Source organism: Tursiops truncatus, chromosome 12 (genome assembly GCF_011762595.2).
Source record: "Tursiops truncatus isolate mTurTru1 chromosome 12, mTurTru1.mat.Y, whole genome shotgun sequence".
Taxonomy (NCBI): domain Eukaryota; kingdom Metazoa; phylum Chordata; class Mammalia; order Artiodactyla; family Delphinidae; genus Tursiops; species Tursiops truncatus.
The window spans coordinates 70,794,027-70,817,027 of record NC_047045.1 but is presented as its reverse complement, the minus strand read 5'-3'; positions in this window follow the sequence as shown (position 1 = coordinate 70,817,027).

The window sequence follows — 23,001 nt, the reverse complement described above, 5'->3', positions numbered from 1 at the left end:
CTGAATGACTGCAATTAAATATCACCGAATAGTATATGATACTACTCCTTTTTCCTCCAACTCTAACCTGTGCTAGTGGTTTCTCTGCATCATGGCCTATCCAGTTGAAGGATTTATTACTGCACAAAACTACTTAGCAATGATTGAATAGAATTTAAATCTTATTTAACCACAAATTAGAAAGAAAACACGGAATGCCAAATCTGCAGGGTTTTTTTCCCAAAATAAAATCTACTTTTTCCTAATAGGTTTAAAAAGGCATTTACTAAACCATACATCTCATAAAATTAATAGGTATTATCAGGACACAGTTTGCATGTTGGGGAGCTAAGAATCCCATGGGAGAAACATTGCCTCACTGACACTGTATCATTTTTTAAAGCAGCATGGAATTAAACTTGAATTTTTATGAAGGAAACACTGCTAATGCAAAATGAATTCTGCTAAGCCAATTTCATTTCTCTGCACACTGCCCTCATTAGATGAAAGAACTTAAGTTTAGCCGAGAGCTCGAGAATTGCACACTGGAAAAATAACATGAGCTACAATAAAAGAATGTGGTGGAATCTGTTGTTTTGATAGTAGCTACATGTCAATAGTTATGTTGTTTTCTGTTTCTAAAGTTCCACAAGTGTGTCTTCAACCTCAATGGTTATCCTGGGCTTCAGTTCCACATTCCAATTTCCTGTTTAGACACTGTCCTACCATTATCTTAAAATCAATATACCTAATGTTGAATTTATTATCTTCCATCCAAATCAGTGTATTCTCCTAATCTGCTTTCTAAAGGACCTGTGCTAGCCTTTCAATTAAGTATAAACACTGTACCCTGCCAGGCAATTAAGAACTTCAACATTAGCACCCCACATTTTTTTTCCATACTCTGTTCTAGTCACTGCTGCTTTTTGTTTTGTTTTGTTCTTTGTTACTAACACCTTTAACAATCTGTGGACTTTTTCCCAGGAGGATACCCATGTATCTATAAACCCAGTATTTTTTACATCATTGTAAGGAGCTCAAGGATATCTAAAAAAGCCACAAATAAACCTCCTATGAGTCATGCTGCCCAAGTTAAACATCCCTTTGTTCTTCCTATAAATCTAGACCATTTGATGTTTCCTTCATATTCATTGTATCTTCCTGATACTGAGCTCTGGTTATGTTGCCCCCTCACCAGCAAACCCCCTCCTGCATACACACCTATTCTTCAAAGTCTGTCTCAAATATCACATCCATAAATAGGTACTTGGGGATTTTGACTATCCAGCACCCATCCTCTCTTATATTGGCAATAGTATCCTTATTTTGCTGAAATACTCACTCCTCCCTCACGGAGTTCATAGTCCTCCGCCAGGAGTGCCTCCTGACTGACTTAAACCAACCAGCACACTCAATCCCTTTGGCCATAGAGATTGACTGATGAATAGGTATATGTCTGCGATGCTAGCAGATGCTTGTTGGGGGTTTCTGGGAAAGTAGCTTCATTACTCTTTGGTAGAGATCTCTTTTTCTCTTGGAAAATAGAAAGAAAGCATATAATTCCTCCACATTCTGATGCTGCCATTTTATAACTACAAGGAATGCAGACTTAGGCTTAAACAGACACACCAGAAGAAGTCAAGAGAAACTTGGGGAGAAACTAGGTCTTGAGTGACATTGTTGAGCCACTAGACCATGACTGACTAGAAGCCTACCCTTTTCCAAGATTTTACATCAATATTATTCAATAAATTTTCTATATCATTTGAGCTAGTTTGAGTCAGGTATTCTATTGCTTGCAAAATAAAGATTCCTATAGGATACACTTCTCAAACATCTTGTTTTTCTTTTTTAGTACACTGTGACACTTTGTTGGTTTAATTTTTGTGTCACTTGTTCTTATCTATGTGTAATGATATATGTGTCTTATTTCCCACCTGGAAAGAAGTTCAGGCCTGCAAAACTATACATCAAGCATGTCTTTAACATTCATTTCATCTTGCCTGGGACCCTGCATATCCATTCTTTCTTTCTTTTTCTTTTTTTAAATTTATTTATTTTTACTTCTGGCTGCGTTGCGTCTTCGTTGCTGTGCGTGGGCTTTCTGTAGTTGCGGCGAGCGGTGGCTACTCTTTGTTGCAGTGCACAGGCTCCTCACTGTGGTGGCTTCTCTTGTTGTGGAGCACGGGCTCTAGGTGCACAGGCTTCAATAGATGTGGCACACCAGCTCAGTAGTAGTGGCTTGAGGGCTCTAGAGTGCAGGATCAGTAGTTGTGGCGCATGGGCTTAGGTGCTCCATGGCATGTGGGATCTTCCTGGAACAGGGTTCGAACCCCTGTCCCCTGCATTGGCAGGAGGATTCTTTTTTTTTTTTTTTTTTTACATCTTTATTGGAGTATAATTGCTTTAAAATGGTGTGTAACTTATTGCTTTATAGAAGTGAATCAGTTATACATATACATATGTTCCCATATCTCCTCCCTCTTGCATCTCCCTCTCTCCCACCCACCCTATCCCACCCCTTCAGGCGGTCACAAAGCACCGAGCTGACCTCCCTGTGCTATGCGGCTCCTTCCCACTAGCTATCTTCCTTATGTTTGGTAGTGTATATATTTCCATGCCTCTCTCTCGCTTTGTCACAGCTTACCCTTCCCCCTCCCCATATCCTCAAGTCCATTCTCTACTACGTCTGTGTCTTTATTCCTGTCTTATCCCTAGGTTCTTCATGACATTTTTTTTTCTTAAATTCCATATATATGTGTTAACATACGGGATTTGTCTTTCTCTTTCTGACTTAATTCACTCTGTATGACAGACTCTAGGTCTATCCACCTCATTACAAATAGCTCAATTTCGTTTCTTTTTATGGCTGAGTAATATTCCATTGTATATATGTGCCACATCTTCTTTATCCATTCATCCGATGATGGACACTTAGGTTGTTTCCATCTCTGGGCTATTGTAAATAGAGCTGCAATGAACATTTTGGTACATGACTCTTTTTGAATTATGGTTTTCTCAGGGTATATGCCCAGTAGTGGGATTGCTGGGTCATATGGTAGTTCTATTTGTAGTTTTTTAAGGAAACTCCATACTGTTCTCCACAATGGCTGTATCAATTTACATTCCCACCAACAGTGCAAGAGGGTTCCCTTTTCTCCACACCCTCTCCAGCATTTATCACTTCTAGATTTTTTGATGATGGCCATTCTGACTGGTGTGAGATGATATCTCATTGTAGTTTTGATTTGCATTTCTCTAATGATTAATGATGTTGAGCACTCTTTCATGTGTTTGTTGGCAGTCTGTATATCTTCTTTGGAGAAATGTCTATTTAGGTCTTCTGCCCATTTTTGGATTGGGTTGTTTGTTTTTTTGTTATTGAGCTGCATGAGCTGCTTATAAATTTTGGAGATTAACCCTTTGTCAGTTGCTTCATTTGCAAATATTTTCTCCCATTCTGAGGGTTGTCTTTTGGTCTTGTTTATGGTTTCCTTTGCTGTGCAAAAGCTTTGAAGTTTCATTAGGTCCCATTTGTTTATTTTTGTTTTTATTTCCATTTCTCTAGGAGGTGGGTCAAAAAGGATAGTGCTGTGATGTATGTCATAGAGTGTTCTGCCTATGTTTTCCTCTAAGAGTTGGATAGTGTCTGGCCTTACATTTAGGTCTTTAATCCATTTTGAGCTTATTTTTGTGTATGGTGTTAGGGAGTGATTTAATCTCATACATTTACATGTACCTGTCCAGTTTTCCCAGCACCACTTATTGAAGAGGCTCTCCTTTCTCCACTGTACATTCCTGCCTCCTTTATCAAAGATAAGGTGACCATATGTGTGCAGGTTTATCTCTGGGCTTTCTATCCTGTTCCATTGATCTTTCTGTTTATGTGCCAGTATCATACTGTCTTGATTACTGTAGCTTTGCAGTATAGTCTGAAGTCCGGGAGCCTGATTCCTCCAGCTCCGTTTTTCGTTCTCAAGATTGCTTTGGCTATTTGGGGTCTTTTGTGTTTCCATACAAATTGTGAAATTTTTTGTTCTATTTCTGTGAAAAATGCCAGTGGTAGTTTGATAGGGATTGCATTGAATCTGTAGATTGCTTTGGGTAGTAGACTCATTTTCACAATGTTGATTCTTCCAATCCAAGAACATGGTATGTCTCTCCATCTATTTATATCATCCTTAATTTCTTTCATCAGTGTCTTATAATTTTCTGCATACAGGCCTTTTGTCTTCTTAGGTAGGTTTATTCCTAGGTATTTTATCCTTTTTGTTGCAATGGTAAATGGGAGTGTTTTCTTGATTTCACTTTCAGATTTTTCATCATTAGTGTATAGGAATGCCAGAGATTTCTGTGCATTAATTTTATATCCTGCTACTTTACCAAATTCATTGATTAGCTCTAGTAGTTTTCTGGTAGCATCTTTAGGATTCTCTATGTATAGTATCATGTCATCTGCAAACAGTGACATCTTTACTTCTTCCTTTCTGATTTGGATTCCTTTTATTTCCTTTTCTTCTCTGATTGCTGTGGCTAAAACTTCCAAAACTATGTTGAATAAGAGTGGTGAGAGTGGGCAACCTTGTCTTGTTCCTGATCTTAGTGGAAATGCTTTCAGTTTTTTACCATTGAGGATGATGTTTGTCATATATGGCCTTTATTATGTTGAGGAAAGTTCCCTCTATGCCTACTTTCTGCAGGGTTTTTATCATAAATGGGTGTTGAATTTTGTCAAAAGCTTTCTCTGCATCTATAGAGATGATCATATGGTTTTTCTCCTTCAATTTGTTAATATGGTGTATCACGTTGATTGATTTGCGTATATTGAAGAATCCTTGCATTCCTGGAATAAACCCCACTTGATCATGGTGTATGATCCATTTAATGTGCTGTTGGATTCTGTTTGCTAGTATTTTGTTGAGGATTTCTGCATCTATGTTCATCAGTGATATTGGCCTGTAGTTTTCTTTCTTTGTGACATCCTTGTCTGGTTTTGGTGTCAGGGTGATGGTGGCCTCGTAGAATGAGTTTGGGAGTGTTCCTCCCTCTGCTATATTTTAGAAGAGTTTGAGAAGGATAGGTGTTAGCTCTTCTCTAAATGTTTGATAGAATTCGCCTGTGAAGCCATTTGGTCCTGGGCTTTTGTTTGTTGGAAGATTTTTTTTTTTTTTTTTTTTTTGCGGTACACGGGCCTCTCACTGCTGTGGCCTCTCCCGCTGCGGAGCACAGGCTCCGGATGCGCAGGCTCCGCGGCACGTGGGATCCTCCCAGACCGGGGCACGAACCCGCGTCCCCTGCATCGGCAGGCGGACTCTCAACCACTGTGCCACCAGGGAAGCCCCTGTTGGAAGATTTTTAATCACAGTTTCAATTTCAGTGCTTGTGATTGGTCTGTTCATACTTTCTATTTCTTCCTGATTCAGTCTTGGCAGGTTGTGCATTTCTAAGAATTTGTCCATTTCTTTCAGGTTGTCCATTTTATTGGCATAGAGTTGCTTGTAGTAATCTCTCATGATCTTTTGTATTTCTGCAGTGTCAGTTGTTACATCTCCTTTTTCATTTCTAATTCTATTGAATTGAGTCTTCTCCCTTTTTTTCTTGATGAGTCTGGCTAATGTTTTATCAATTTTGTTTTTCTTCTCAAAGAACCAGCTTTTAGTTTTATTGATCTTTGCTATTGTTTCCTTCATTTCTTTTTCATTTATTTCTGATCTGATTCTTATGATTTCTTTCCTTCTCCTAACTTTGGGGTTCTTTTGTTCTTCTTTTTCTAATTGCTTTAGGTGCAAGGTTAGGTTGTTTATTCGAGATGTTTCCTGTTTCTTAAGGTAGGATTGTATTGCTATAAACTTCCCTCTTAGAACTGCTTTTGCTGCATCCCATAGATTTTGGGTCCTCGTGTCTCCATTGTCATTTATCTAGGTATTTTTTAATTTCCTCTTTGATTTCTTCAGTGATCGCTTTGTTATTAAGTAGTGTATTGTTTACCCTCCATGTGTTTGTATTTTTTACAGATATTTTCTTGTAATTGATACCTAGTCTCATAGTGTTGTGGTCAGAAAAGATACTTGATACAATTTCAATTTTCTTAAATTTACCAAGGCTTGATTTGTGACTCAAGATATGATCTATCCTGGAGAATGTTCCAGGAGCACTTGAGAAGAAAGTATATTCTGTTGTTTTTGGATGGAAAGTCCTATAAATATCAATTAAGTCCATCTTGTTTAATGTATCATTTAAAGCTTGTGTTTCCTTATTTATTTTCATTTTGGATGATCTGTCCATTGGTGAAAGTGGGGTGTTAAAGTCCCCTACCATGAATGTGTTACTGTCGATTTCCCCTTTTATGGCTGTTAGTATTTGCCTTATGTATTGAGGTGCTCTTATGTTGGGTGCATAAATATTTACAATTCTTATATCTTCTTGGATCGATCCCTTGATCAGTATGTAGTTTCCTTCTTTGTCTCTTCTAATAGTCTTTATTTTAAAGTCTATTTTGTTTGATATGAAAATTGCTACTCCAGCTTTCTTTTGGTTTCCATTTGCATGTAATATCTGTTTCCTTCCCCTTACTTTCAGTCTGTATGTGTCTCTAGTTCTGACGTGGGTCTCTTGTAGACAGCAAATATATGTGTCTTGTTTTTGTATCCATTCAGCCAATCTGTGTCTTTTGGTGGGAGCATTTAGTCCATTTACATTTAAGGTAATTATCGATATGTATGTTCCTCTTCCCATTTTCATAATTGTTTTGGGTTCGTTATTGTCTTTTCCTTCTCTTGTGTTTCTTGCCTAGAGAAGTTCCTTTAGCAGTTGTTGTAAAGCTGGTTTGGTGGTGCTGAACTCTCTCAGCTTTTGCTTGTCTGTAAAGGTTTTAATTTCTCCATCAAATCTGAATGAGATCTCTGTTGGGTAGAGTAATCTTGGTTGTTGGTTGTAGGTTTTTCTCCTGCATCACTTTAAGTATGTCCTGCCAGTCCCTTCTGGCTTGCAGAGTTTCTGCTGAAAGATCAGCAGTTAACCTTATGGGGATTCCCTTGTGTGTTATTTGTTGTTTTTCCCTTGCTGCTTTTAATATGTTTTCTTTGTATTTAATTTTTGACAGTTTGATTAATATGTGGCTTGGAGTATTTCTCTTTGGATTTATCCTGTATGGGACTCTCTGTGCTTCCTGGACTTGATTAACTATTTCCTTTCCCATATTAGGGAAGTTTTCAACTATAATCTCTTCAAATATTTTCTCAGTCCCTTTCTTTTTCTCTTCTTCTTCTGGAACCCCCATAATTCGAACGTTGGTGCATTTAATGTTGTCCCAGAGGTCTCTGAGACTGTCCTCAGTTCTTTTCATTCTTTTTTCTTTACTCTGCTCTGTAGTAGTTATTTCCACTAGTTTATCTTCCAGGTCACTTATCTGTTCTTCTGCCTCTGTTACTCTGCTATTGATCCCATCTAGAGTATTTTTAATTTCATTTATTGTGTTGTCCATCGTTGTTTGTTTCATCTTTAGTTCTTCCAGGTCCTTGTTAAATGTTTCTTGCATTTTCTCTATTCTATTTCCAAGATTTTGGATCATCTTTACTATCATTAATCTGAATTCTTTTTCTGGTAGACTGCCTATTTCCTCTTCATTTGTTAGGTCTGGTGGGTTTTTATCTTGCTCCTTCATCTGCTGTGTGTTTTTCTGTATTCTCATTTTTGCTTATCTTACTGTGTTTGGGGTCTCCTTTTTGCAGGCTGCAGGTTCGTAGTGCCCGTTGTTTTTGGTGTCTGTCCCTAGTGGCTAAGGTTGTTTCAGTGTGCTGTGTAGGCTTCCTGGTCGAGGGGACTAGTGCCTGTGTTCTGGTGGATGAGGCTGGATCTTGTCTTTCTGGTGGGCAGGTCCACGTCTGGTGGTGTATTTTGGGGTGTCTGTGGACTTATTATTATTTTAGGCAGCCTCTCTGCTAATGGGTGGGGTTGTGTTCCTGTCTTGCTAGTTGTTTGGCATAGGATGTCCAGCACTGTAGCTTGCTGGTCGTTGAGTGAAGCTGGGTGCTGGTGTTGAGATGGAGATCTCTGGGAGATTTTCACCGTTTGATATTATGTGGAGCTGGGAGGTCTCTTGTGGACAAGTGTCCTGAAGTTGGCTCTCCCACCTCAGAGGCACAGCACTGACTCCTGGCTGCAGCACCAAGAGCCTGTCATCCACATGGCTCAGAATAAAAGGGAGAAAAAGTAGAAAGAATTACTAGAAGTAGAAAGAAAGAAAGAAAGGAAGGAAGGAAGAAAGAAAAGAAGGAAGGAAGGAGGGAAGGAGGGAGGGAGGAAGGAAGGAGGGAAGGAAGGAAAAAAAGGAAAGAAGATAAAGTAAAATAAAGTAAGATAAAATATAATAAAGTTATTAAAATAAAAAAGTAATTATTAAGAGAAAAAAGCAAAAAAAATTAAAAAAAAAAGAAAACGGGCGGATAGAACCCTAGGACAAATGGTGGAAGCAAAGCTATACAGACAAAATCTCACACAGAAGCATAGACATACACACTCACAAAAAGAGGAAAACGGGAAAAAATCATAAATCTTGCTCTCAAAGTCCACCTCCTCAATTTGGGATGATTGGTTGTCTATTCAGGTATTCCACAGATGCAGGTACATCAAGTTGATTGTGGAGCTTTAATTCGCTGCTTCTGAGGCTGCTGGGAGAGATTTCCCTTTCTCTTTGTTCTCAGAGCTCCCGGGGCTCAGCTTTGGATTTGGCCCCGCCTCTCCGTGTAGGTCGCCGGAGGGCGTCTGTTCTTCGCGCAGACAGGACGGAGTTAAAGGAGCCGCTGCTTCGGGGGCTCTGGCTCACTCAGGCCGGGGGGGGGGGGGGGGGGAGGGAGGGGCGCGGAGTGCGGGGCGGGCCTGCGGCGGCAGAGGCCGGCGTGACATTGCACCAGCCTGAGGCGCCATGCGTTCTCCCGGGTGAGTTGTCCCTGGATCCCGGGACCCTGGCAGTGGCGGGCTGCACATGCTCCCCAGAAGGGGGGTGTGGATAGTAACCTGTGCTCGCACACAGGCTTCTTGGTGGCGGCAGCAGCAGCCTTAGCGTCTCCCGCCCGTCTCTGGGGTCTGCGCTTTTAGCCGCGGCTCACGCCCGTCTCTGGAGCTCCTTTAAGCAGCGCTCTTAATCCCCTCTCCTCGCGCACCAGGAAACAAAGAGGGAAGAAAAAGTCTCTTGCCTCTTCGGCAGGTCCAGACTTTTCCCCGGACTCCCTCCCGGCCAGCCGTGGCGCACTAACCCCCTGCAGGACGTGTTCACGCCACCAACCCTAGTCCTCTCCCGGCGCTCCGAAGCCCAAGCCTCGGCTCGCAGCCCCGCCCGCCCCCGGCGGGTGAGCAGACAAGCCTCTCGGGCTGGTGAGTGCCGGTCAGCCCAGATCCTCTGTGCGGGAATCTCTCCGCTTTGCCCTCCGCACCCCTGTTTCTGTGCTCTCCTACACGGCTCCGAAGCTTTCCCCCTCTGTCACCAGCAGTCTCCGCCCGTGAAAGGCCTTCCTAGTGTGTGGACACCTTTCCTCCTTCACAGCTCCGTCCCACTGGTGCAGGTCCCGTCCCTATTCTTTTGTCTCTGTTTTTCCTTTTTTCTTTTGCCCTACCCAGGTACGTGGGGGATTTCTTACCTTTTGGGAGGTCTGAGGTCTTCTGCCAGCGTTCAGTAGGTGTTCTGTAGGAGTTGTTCCACGTGTAGATGTATTTCTGGTGTATCTGTGGGGCGGAAGGTGATCTCCGCGTCTTACTCTTCCGCCGTGTTCCCGGAAGCCCGGCAGGAGGATTCTTAACCACTGCGCCACCAGGGAAGCCCTCCATTATTTCTTTATATATTAAGTGTTAACTTAAGAATGCTTCAGACCCTGTGCTAAGCGCAGAGAACAGGAGCACAAAGGGCAGAGGGTAATCTATTGGTAGCAAGCCAGCCAGAAACTTAGTGGCTTAAAACGGTGATCATATATTTTACTAACAAATGTGTAATTTGACCAGGATATTCTAGGGCAATATGTCTCTCTTCTACATAGTATCATTAGAGCTGGAGGAGTCACTTACAAGTTGATGCACTTACATGGCTGGCAAGTTGGTGCTGGCTGTCAGCTGAGACTGTAGTCAGCCTTGACTTCTCACCATGTAGTTTCCTTCGTGGTATTACTTGGGATTTCTTGCATTATGGGGGCTTGGATCTAAAAGCAATTGTTATAAAAGATAGGAAGTGGAAGCTGCTAGTTTCTTAAGGCCTAGATCTGGAAACTGAAACAATGCTGCTTCTTCTCTAACATATTGGTCCAAATAGTTGCAGATCCTGTCAAAATTCAAAAAGAGGGAAAATAAATCCCATCTCCCAATAGAAATGTCAAAGTATTTGTGGCCGTTTTTAATGGACAACAAGGATATATAGGATATGATCTTTTACCTTAAGGAAATCAGGCTCAGTGGGTATGAGAATGAGACATAAGACATACAGACATGAGAATATAAATGTGAAGTAGTAAGGGCTCCAATATAGATAGCGTTATGAAATGATTGGTGTTCCTCCAAAATCCATATATTGAAGCCCCAACTTCTGATGTTTCTGTATTTGGAGATAGTTTCTTCAGGGAGACAATTAAGGTTCAATGAGGTCACAAGGGCAGAGACCTAATCCAATAGGGCTTGTGTTCTTATAAGAAGAGGAAGGAACACCAGAGATCTCTCTCTCTCCCCATGAGTGCACAGAAAAGAGGGCTTGTGAGAATAGAGGAAGAAGGTGGCCATCTACTAGCTAGGAAGAGAGGACTCACTAGAAACCAACCCTGACAGGACCTTGATCTTTGTCTTCTAACCTCCAAGACTGTGAGAAAATAAATTTCTGTTGTTTAGGTCACTCAGTTTGTGGTATTTTGTTATAGCAGCCCTAGGGAACTAATAATGATAGATAGAAGATAGATATCAATAGATAGATAGATAGATAGATTAGATGTTAGATAGATGATATATAGATAGAGAGACAGGCAGCACGTCCTACCCAGACTTTGCCTGGGAATGTCAGAGGAAGGCTGTCAATTTACACAACTCCAAGGGACATTATTTATATGAAGCACTTGTGAATTATCTCCCTGGAGCTGTGCAGTGTTGCAGCCCTGAGACAGAGGAGATGTTACTGAGAAGAAGAAGTTTGAATAAGACTGGAAGTTTAAATAAGTTGTTCATGGAAAGATAAGGAAAGAAAGGCATTCTAGAAAGAAGTCAGAACTTGTGAAAAGTCATAGGTACATGAAACCATGAGGCATTTTCAAGAAATCAGGCTGTTTTCTAAGGTGAGAGCAGAAGGCATGTGGGAGCTTTTCTGCACGATCATCTGTGAACCAGACTCAATGACCTGTTGATTTTTTGTTACTGCTTTTTGCCTAGTTTTGCTCAAAACAAAACAAAACAACATCAGGGTGATCCAGATTTTCCTCTTTACCTCGTTCTCTATGCGAGCTGGTCTCCAAGTCTTATCACTTCTTACTTTCTAATATCCACCACTTTATCATGTTACTTTCAATTCCTACTAGCACTCTTTTACTCACAGTAGGGATTTTGCATAACTCGTAAGTAGATAGTTTTTACTCCTACTCTGTCCCCACTTCTGACCTAATTTAAAGAGTATAATTAGTTTGGTTGAGTATTTTTAAAAGTGTTCTGGCAATCAGTGTGATTATTGTTGACTTTTAAGTGGTCTGATAGGGTGAAAATCAGTTTACCAAGTCTTGTATATGAAGTGAGGTTTTAAGTAGAACATGATTTAAATGGCTGGTTTTTTAAAGAATGAAATATGGCAGTAGATTGTTGGGGCCCAGGGGAGGCCGCCACAAAGTATGCCTCAATGGCATATGGATGGTTTTGAATTTAAAGGTACTAATAAATGGCCAATGTGAGAGGGACATTTTGACCTTCCCCTCTGTCTCTCTGAAAGCAGGAAATAAATCTCCTGTATGAAAGGTACACTCCCTGCATCTAGAGGTAGAAGGACATCCTTTTTGCCAGAAATAGGGAATTGGGGGTGAAGAAGATTTAGAATTTAAACTTATTACTTCTTTAATTTACTACCCCAAGCCCAAACTCTGTTCAGTTTTTTCACTAGTTAAGCACCCAAAGCCTAAGTTTCTTTATCCTGTCAATTTCTTACAAATGTACTGTTTCTTTGTCTAAAAAGTATAAAAGCTGACTCCTTTGGCTGCTTTTTAGGTCCCATTTCCATGAGGCCTCTGTGTATATGAATTAAAATTTGTTTCTCTTTCTCCTGTTAATGTCTTGTGTTGATTTTATTTCCAGTCACAAGAACTCAAGAAGAGTAGGGGGGAATATTCCCCTCCTCAACAAGTTAATTTCGATTTAGCTGTATTTAATAGAATAGAAGACTTAAAAAGTGGTATGCTACAGGTATGCCCACCCATATGCTTGGCTCGTTCTTCTTTGGGAGAATACACCTTTTCATATATATATATATTCTGAGCAATATGAAAACCCTGTTCCAGTTATTAAGCCATTTTCTCTCAGTGCCAAACCTCCCTCTGGGACAGAGTAGTGTATTAAATCAGGTCTTCTTGATTGATAGGACTGTAATCAACCTGAATCTAATTCATCTTTATCTTTCTGAAAGTTTGCATTAGCTGCAAACCACAAATTTGCTCTGCCAACTCAATCCTTGTTAGTTTCCAACGCTAGAAGGCACTTGAATGAGCCTGGAAAGCTGCAGGAGAAAGAACAGACGCACCCCTCTCGCTTGCTTCCTACTTGTCTGCAGGTGCTTCCCCTGAGCATCACCCTCACGTTGATTCTTCATTCTGGCAGTAGCAGTGCCGTCCTAAAGGAGCAGCTGTACCAGTGTAGTTTTCCTCCATTCTCTGGACCCACCTTACCGTGTCTACTCAAAGACACAAGCACGTCAGGTAGCCTCACCTCCTCAGAGCCAGGCCACAGGCTCTCTCCTCTAAGTTGCTAAAGTGTCATAATTCCAGCTTCTCTCTGTCCTTTGTGCCCTGAGCACGAGAGGCGGTAACTGTTCCTTCGTTTGCAAGTTCATATTTCAGAGTTCTCTTTTTACCCTTTCAGTTTCCTATTTAATAACTTTTAATCTAGTTAATTATTTGTTTTAACTTTTTACTGTTCAAATAACTGGTATATGACTCAAGGTTCAACCAAAAAAGAAGAAATAGTAGGAGATACTATATATATATATATATATATATATATATATATATATATATAAAACAAGGAATTGGTTTACATGAATGTGGATGCTGACTGGGCAAATTTGAAATCCACAGGGCATGTTGTAATGGCAGGCAGGAACACTTTTCCATGGGCTGAAAGTGCTATCCACAGGCAGGATTTCTTCTTTGCCAAGGAAGCCTCAGCTCTGCTCTTAAAGCCTTTCTACATATTGAAACAGGTCTACCCAGATTTATTCTCTGTTACTCAAAGTCAACTGATTATAGACTTTAATCACATCTCCAAAATATATTCACAGCCACACCTAGGTTAGTATTTGATTGAATAACTGGTGATTGTAGCCCAGCCAAGTTGACACAGCCAAAGACCTCACAGTTGATATGGCTTCTGTCTCCTCACTAGTCTCCAACTCACATAGACCCTCATCTACGTGTAGATAGCTGGATTTTCCTGGCTGAACGATGGCAAGAAAGAACTGCTGGGAGAATTTATCTTTCTATGTCTCCTAAGAGAGTACAAAACTAGATCACTTGTGGATCTAAAACACTGGCTCCAGCTCTTTATCTCGGACTATTATATAGAGTGACCAATATTTAGGAAACCTGATTCCATTCCTGCTTTTGGCTTCTTGTATTTAATTATTGTCCATGAATTATGAAGAATATAACTTAAAGTTCCATTGAACAATGACAATATTTTTGATAGAAGAGTGCATTAAATCGTCTTCTTTATTGACCTGAACCTAATTTACCTTTATCTTTCTAAATGTTGCATCAAATTCCTAAATATAAGAAATTCTATAAAATTTGATTTTTTTCCTCTTCACTTTTTGTTTTGATCTCAGGCAAAATACTTGGTGAGTTCTCTGATCTTAAGTTATTTTTTCTATTTATCCTGTGTTACTGTGAGGTTCAAATGGGATCATGTACATAAAGAGGCTTTTTGTATACTACCAGGCGTTCTCTTCACTGCAGGAACATTGAGCAGGATTTCAAAAAGAGGAGCGTATATTTCTGCTTCCTCTGCTCTAGTATTTTAACTCATTTTTTATTTCCATCTTGAAAGGCTTTATTGCATCTCTGGATTTATTTGTTGGACTTACTATTCCAATCAAAATCATTTCAGAAATTGTTTCCTTTGGAAGGCAGCTATAAAGAGATTTATGGCTTTGATTTTCTAGATTCATTTTTCAGAATCATAGACAAGATGTGGAGAGATTGTTTAGCTTCTATTAAGTACCTAGTGTTCCTGAGTTGCTTTTGTAGAGCTGGTGAACCAAAATTAGACCCAAGAGACCAAAGGGAGATCTCACCTTTACTCCATCCCATCATTTACTAAGGCTCTGAAAACATAAATGCACTTGGACTCTGGGCCCTGGTTTTTTTTTTTTAACATCTTTATTGGAGTATAATTGCTTTACAATGGTGTGTTAGTTGCTGCTGTATAACAAAGTGAATCAGCTGTACATATACATATATCCCCATATCTCCTCCCTTGGCGTCTCCCTCCCACCCTCCCTATCCTACCCCTCTAGGTGGTCACAAAGCACCGAGCTGACCTCCCTGTTGGGCCCTGGTTTTATTCCATCTGATCCTCATGCTTACATTACTGTGGTCTCTGGGCTGTAGCCTTGAGAATAATTTCCTTCATGCTGATATTACAGTGTCAAAGAATATGGAATATGAGTCTATTTAATATTTCTTTCTGGAAAACCTATTCCATTCTCTTCTAGGGTTTGTTTTTGAAATGCTCAACTTGGTAGGCCCAAACACTGTGAGGAGGACACACTTTTTTTTCCTGATACCGCCTTCTACTCATGCATACACAGGAATGATGGATTACTGGAATGAGAAACTAAGGAAGGGACAGTCTTTATATGCATGTATATTAGTTTGCCAGGGCTTCCATGAGAAAATAGCATAGACTGGATGGCTTAAACAACAGAAATTTATTTTCTCACCTTATTGGAAGCTAGAAGTCCAAGGTCAGGGTGTTGGCAGGTTAGGTTTCTTCTGAGGTCTCTCTTCTTGGCTTGCAGATGGCTGCCTTTGTACTGTGTCCTCACATGGTCTTTCTTCTGTGCACCAGCATTTCTGGTGTCTTTTTTTGTGTCCAAATTTCCTCTCTTATAAGGACACGAGTTGGATTCGATTAAGGCTCACCTTAAGGGCTTCATTTTAACTAAATTACCTCTTTAAAAGTTCTATCTCCAAGTAAAGTCACATTCTGAAATGCTGGGGATTAGGGCTTCTATATAGGAATTTTGCAAGGACTCAATTCAGCCTGTATTTTCTACAACATGCAAATAGCTCAGTACTAGGTTTTGTAACAATGCATTTCATCATGTAATTTTAATGCAATATATTGTTATGGGCTCTATTGTTTTCCCCACTGTAAATGTGAGAAAATTCATGCTGAGTAAAGTTAAGGGTATTTGGTGGGGTTGCAGCTTTGTGGATGGGGAAGTGGTCTCTGGCACCAAAATAAATATGAGAAAGTCATAGACTTGGAGATGTTTCTGTCCATGGATTAGGGAATGTTACAAGAAGACAAGGAAACAAGTCGTACCTCAATTTCACACTGCCTTACTGAGACCTTCCTGTAGTTTTGACTTAACTAGGATCCTACTCCAGAGAAGCTGATCATTGCAGAGAACCGGGAAAGAGTCCTCTAATTCGGAGTTACTTCCTATAGTAGTCCTTCAGAGAATGGCCCTTGGGTTCCTGGAGCTCTGTCTCCAATATGTTCAGAGAGGGGAAGTACCTGGGAATATGTGTTCCCTCCACCCAGGGTAACCTATTTGTCAGTGGCCGACTGGAACCTAATCCAGAAGCCCAGTCCCCTGCCCAAGGTAGGACAAAACACAGTGTAATTGACACTTCAGAGCCTCTCAGAAATCAGGTTTGAGGCTGGGGCTTTGCCAGAAACGTCACCCTTTCTTGGCTTCTTCTCCTTTTCTGCTCTGGCGTCCCCTTCCCTTATTAGTTTCCCTTGGTGGCATGTCCTTACTAAATTAATTCCGTCTAAATCTTTGACTTCAGGTCTGATTCTAGGTCACCTTCTGTGGCTAAATCACGTTCCAGTTTGTTCCAGTTCTTTAGAGGTAATGACAGATTAAATCAAATCCCAGTACTGTGTTGTGAAGGGTTTAGAATGGGAAACCTGGGTTCAATTTCTGGCTCTGCCATGTATCAGCTTAGTGATTGCATCATTCATCACTAATTCCAAAGGACAGAACCACACAAACACACTTAAAAAAAAGTGTTCATTAATTTATTATTATTAATTATTATTTTTTATTGGGGTATAGTTGCTTTAAAATGTTGTGTTAGTTTCTGCTGTACAGTGAAGTGAATCAGCTATATGTATACATATATCCCCTCTTTTTTGGATTTCCTTCCCATTTTGGTCACTATAGAGCACTGAGTAGAGTTCCCAGTGCTATACAGTAGGTTCTCATTAGTTACCTATTTTATATATAGTAGTGTATATATGTCAGCCCCAATCTCCCAATTCTACTCACTGCCCCCACTTGGTGTCCATATGTTTGTTCTCTACATCTGTGTCTCTATTTCTGCCTTGTAAACTGGTTCATCTGTACCATTTTTTCTAGATTCCACATATATGCGTTAATGTACAAGGTTTGTTTTTCTCTTTCTGACTTACTTCACTCTGTATGACAGTCTCTATGTCCATCCATGTCTCTACAAATGACCCAATTTCATGCCTTTTTATGGCTGAGTAATATTCCATTGTATATATGTACCACATCTTCTTTATCCATTCATCTGTCTATGGACATTTAGGTTGCTTCCATGATCTGGCTATTGTAAACCGTGCTGCAGTGAACATTGGGGTGCATGTATCTTTTTGAATTATGGTTTTCTCAGGGCATATGCCCAGTAGTGGGTTTGCTGGATCATATGGTAATTCTATTTTTAGTTTCTTAAGGAACCTCCATACTGTTCTCCATAGTGGCTGTATCAGTTTACATTCCCACCAACAGTGCAAGAGGGTTCCCTTTTCTCCACATCCTCTCCAGCATTTATTATTTGTAGACTTTTTGATAATGGCCATTCTGACCAGTGTGAGGTGATACCTCACTGTAGTTTTGATTTGCATCTCTCTAATGATTAGTGATGTTGAGCATCCTTTCATGTGTTTGTTGGCCATCTGTATATCTTCTTTGGAGAAATGTCTGTTTAGGTGTTCTGCCCATTTTTTGATTGGGTTGTTTGTTTTTTTGGTATTGAGTTGCATGAGCTGTTTGTATATTTGGGGGATTAATCCCTTATCTGTTGCTTCATTTGCAAATATTTTCTCCCATTCTGAGGGTAGAATTTGTTCATTTATATAACCCCAAATCCAGGAGTAACTCAGACTTCAGGCATGATCCATCTCATTAGGAATTTGTCTTACTGCTTTTGACTTTTCCCTGTATTGTGGCAAGAGGGTCACCATGAGCTCCAGGTTTACACCTTACTAGTTCAGCAACCTCCCCAGAGTGAGGGCACCTCTTTTCCCAAAGCACCATCATGCGCCCTGGGATTTACTCAACTGGTCCAATTTAGGACAGGAGTCAACTCTTGAATTAATAAATCTTTCTAGTTTGCCTAGCCTTGGGCAGATTTCTGTCCCTGGAGGCAGGGGTCAGAATCAGCCTCAACTCAATTACATTGACTGAGAGCAGGGATGACAGATGACATGTAGGTTCCCTAAAGGAAAACTGAGGTATGAGAAGAAATGCAAATGGATACTGAGCAGACAAAATTAACTAGTTCCTACAGTGAGCTTAAACAGAATAATTAACATTTATGAACCACTCTCTCCTTACCATTAATTGGAGATAATTACAGTGTACCTATCACATTAAATGATGCAATATAGGAAAAGTTCTCAGCACAGTGCCTGGTACTAAATAGTTGTTCAATAAATGGTAATTAGTAGTAGTACCATGATGAAAGAGTTTATTTTGGACATCTTGAGGTGCCTCCTGTCTAAACAATTTCATTATTCTATTTTAGGTGTTTGAGTAATAAAATCAGATAGAGACAATAAACAAAAACAGAAATAATGCCCTAAGGACCTGTGCCCTGGAGTGGCAAGGGCTTCCAGAAGCAAGTCAGGAAGTATTTAAATGATAAAAAAAAGGCAATACTAATGTTAAATTCTGTTATGGATTCAGCTGTGATTATTATGTCACTATAAAGATCACAAAGCACTTTTTATTCTTTGGGGGAGTGAGATTTATTGGGAAGAGAAAATGGTTAAGAGTTATACAAATATTAAATTTTTATATTTTTCTACTTCACATAATTCTTGTTAAATTGCTATGTAAATAGTAGAAAAATATGAGATATATAGAATTTTTTTCTGATTTTTATGTGTGTGGGTATGGGATCACAAGGAACATTATATATGGCTCTTAATAGAAAAAGTAAAATTTCCTTTTCTTTGCTTTATAGTGAGGTCAATTTTATTACCCCATATAACAGTCTGCTAGGAAATAGTAAAACAAAATTTTTCATAATGTATTATTTCTGGTTGAATTCCTGGGTGTCATTTAATCATTTTCCTGATTGAATGTAAATATATTCAAACTATTTGAATGTAAATATATTCAAACTATAGAATACAAATTGCCCTTACAGTTAAATGTTTAGCCTTCTTTCTAGAAAATAATCTTAACAATTACAATGTCTCATATTTCATAATTTAGTATTTAAAAATATTTAAGCAATGATTATTGTTACCTTAGAAGAACATAGAAGGAAAGAGGAAGTTAAACTAGAATAATAGCTTTATCTTTCTTATTTTGGCTTCAAACCTCTGAAAAATTTGCATTTCATTCTGAAAGTTATTTCATATCTACAATTTTCTGAATAATACAAATTCTTTTAAACGAATCTTTAATTTAGAGTTATATCCTTTTCACCTCAGAAAAAACATATTTTCTCCTCTGAAAATATTTTTCCCATCTTCTTACTGGGTAATGTTGTTTCATTCATTTTTAGAAGAAAAATCATGTTTTATCAGATACCCAGGCATACCCATATACATGTGGCATTCGATGTTCTGTATGGGTGAGCAAAGACCAGGAAGGGATGAAAATGTGCCAGCTTTCCCATTAGTGATGGCCTTCTGGCTAAAAGCCCTCTTTTCTGCTGTCTCGGTCAGGCATGCACCATGAGAGAGTGGGAATAAAATGTTTCCACTGATTTTTTTTTAACCCCGAAGTCATTTTCTCTATTATGCATATGAATGGATAAAACAACATTCCTTAAAATTGTGAGATAAAATCATAGGCAGACATTAAGAAGCATGATATATAGCTCTATATGTAATGTTAAGCAAGTTCCCAAGATAGCTGAAAAAGCAGAGTACAAAACAGGGTAGATGGCATGGTCTCATACGTAGAATATATAGTAATATATCAGTATAATTGATATGTAGAATAATTCTTAAAAGATAAATAGATCTGGATGAAATTGGTAACCTTCAGGGAGATCTGTAACTCTGGGCTCTGTTTTTATTGTATACCATTATCTTGTGGTTAAAAATGTAACATTAGATAAAATGTAACATGGAAGTATGGAGAGTGGTATAATAATCGCCCATTACTCATCATTCATATTCAATAGTTATCAGAATTTTCTGTACTTGCATCTTATCATTTCTTTTTTCTATTTTATTTTTGAATTATTTTAAATGTATGTTCTAAATATTATGTCATTTTGTTGGTATTTCAATGTACATCTCTAATACAGATATTTTTAACTTTCGTATTCACAATACCATTATCTCTCCTTACACAATTAACAATAACTTTTTCTTAAGATTTGAGGTTTTAGAGCAGTTTTAGGTTCACAGCAAAATTGAGATGAAAGTACAGAGATTTCCCACATACTCCCTGCCGCCACCCATGCACGGCCTCTCCCGTTACCAATATCCTCACCAGACTGGGACATTTGTTACAACCTACATCAACATACAATGACCTAAAACTCGTAGTTTACCTTAGTGTTCACTCTTGTTGTTATATTTTACATTCTTTGGGTTTGGACGAATGTATAATGACATGTATCCATCATTATATTATGATACAGAGCGCTTCCACTCTCCTGAAAAATCCTCTGTGCTCCACCTGTTCATCCTTCCTCTGTGACCCAGAAACCGCTGATCACTTCATCTGCAAAGACAGTTTTGTATCTTCCTTACCAATTTGTATACCTTTCATTTCCTGTTCTTGCCATATTGTATTAGCAAGGATTTCCAGTACACTGTTGAAAAGGATTGGTGAGAAAAGATCTCCTTGCCCTGTACCTGATTTTAGTGGCAAAACTTCAAGTTTCCCACTATTAAGTATATGAGCTGTAGGTTTTTTGTAGATTTTTCAAAAATCAAGTTAAGAAAGTTTCCCTCTATTCTGATTTCACTGAGAGTATTTTATCTATTCCTTCCTGTGTGAGTTTTGGTAGATTGTGCCTTTGAAGGAATTGGTCCATTTCACCTAAATTACCGAGTTTGTGGGCATAGAGTTGTTCATAGAATTCTGTTATTAGTCTTTTTAATTTCCATGTGATCTGTAATGATGTCCCCTCTTTTATTTATGATATTTGTAATTTGTTTCCTCTCTCTTTTTTTTTTCTTAGTTGGCCTGAGTAGAGGCTTATCAATTTGATTGATCTTTTTAAAGAACAAGCTTTTGGTTTTGCTGATTTTCTCTGTTAATTTTCTGTTTTATTTCATTGATTTCTGCTCTAATTCTTATTATTTATTTTCTTCTACTTACTTTGGGATTTATTTGCTCTTCATATTTTTAGCTTCCTAAGGGGGATTTTGGATCTTTCTTCTTTTCTGATATATGCATTCAGTGCTATAAATTTCCCTCTAAGGACTGTTTTTCTTCATCCCACACACTTTGGTAATTTGTTGCTTTCATTTTCATATAGTTCAAAATATTTTTAATTTCTCTTGAGATTTCTCCTTTGACCTGTGTGTTATTTAGAATTGTGTTGTTTAACTTCCATATGTTTTGGTATTTTTCCAGTTATTTTTCTGTTGATTTCTAGTTTAATTCCATTGTGGTCTGACAGCAGGAACTGTATGGTTTCTATTCTTTTAAAAAATTTAAGGTTTGCTTTATGGCTCAGAATTTGGTCCATCTTGATGAATGTTCTATGTGAGCTGGCAAAGAATGTGTATTCTGCTTTTGTTGGATGAGGTTGTCTATAGATGTCAATTATATCCAGTTGATTGATGGTGTTGTTGAATTCGTTAATTTCTTAATGATTTTCTGCCTACCGGATCTGTCCATTTCTGATAGATGGGTATTGAAGTCTCCAACTATGATAATGGATTCATCTGTTTCTCTTTAAAGTTTTATCAGTTTTTTATTCATGTAGTGTGATGATCTGTTGTTAGGTGCATCCACATTAAAGATTGTCATGTCTTCTTGGATAACTGACCTTCTTACAATTATATAATGCCCTTTTTTAGCCCTGACAACTCTCCTGCCCTTGAGGTCTGCTCTGTCTGAAATTAATATAGCTACTCCTGATTTCCTTTGGTTACTGTTCAAGCATGGTATATTTTTCTCCATCCATCTACTTTTAATCTACATGTGTCTTTATATTTAAAGTAGTTTTCTTATAGATAACGTACAGTTGTGAAACGGAGCAGGATCCTATGGTCCTTGTCTTCCATGTCCTTTGCCTGCCTTTTGTCTGTGGACAAACTTTAGCCAAAGGATAAGTTTAATTAGAGAAGTAAGAAAATGCAGAAACAAAGGAAAACATTCAAAGGAGACCAAATATTAATAGTTTAGTCATTAAACATAGTCAAGGACCTTTAGTTCCTTCTCAAGGGCTATAGATAATATTTTTTCTTTTTGTTTTAACATCTTTATTGGAGTATAATTGCTTTACACTGGTGTGTTAGTTTCTGCTGTATAACAAAGTGAATCAGCTATACATATACATATATCCCCATATCTCCTCCCTCTTGCGTCTCCCTCCCACCCTCCCTATCCCACCCCTCTAGGTGGTCACAAAGCACCGAGCTGATCTCCCTGTGCTATGCAGCTGCTTTCCACTAGCGATCTATTTTACGTTTGGTAGTGTGTATATGTCCATGCCACTCTCTCACTTCGTCCCAGCTCTCTAGGTCCATCCACCTGGCTACAAATAACTCAATTTCATTTCTTTTTATGGCTGAGTAATATTCCATTGTATGTATGTGCCACATCTTCTTTATCCATGCATCTGCCGATGGACATTTATGTTGCTTCCGTGTCCTGGCTATTGTAAATAGAGCTGCAATGAACATTGTGGTACATGACTCTTTTTGAGTTATGGTTTTCTCAGGGCATATGCCCAGTAGTGGGATTGCTGGGTCGTATGGTAGTTCTATTTTTAATTTCTTAAGGAACCTCCATACTGTTCTCCATAGTGGCTGTATCAATTTACATTCCCACCAACAGTGCAAGAGGGTTCCCTTTTCTCTACATTCTCTCCAGCATTTATTGTTTGTAGACTTTTTGGTGATGGCCATTCTGACCAGTGTGAGGTGATACCTCATTGTAGTTTTGATTTTCATTTCTCTAATAATAAGTGATGCTGAACAGCCTTTCATGTGTTTGTCTGCAATCTGTATATCTTCTTTGGAGAAATGTCTATTCAGGTTTTCTGCCCATTTTTGGATTGGGTTGTTTGTTTTTTTTGATATTGAGCTGCATGAGCTGCTTGTATATTTTGGAGATTAAGCTATAGGTAATATTCTGAGCTATATCCTGTGAGCTGTTTTTTAAATACTGAAACCCCC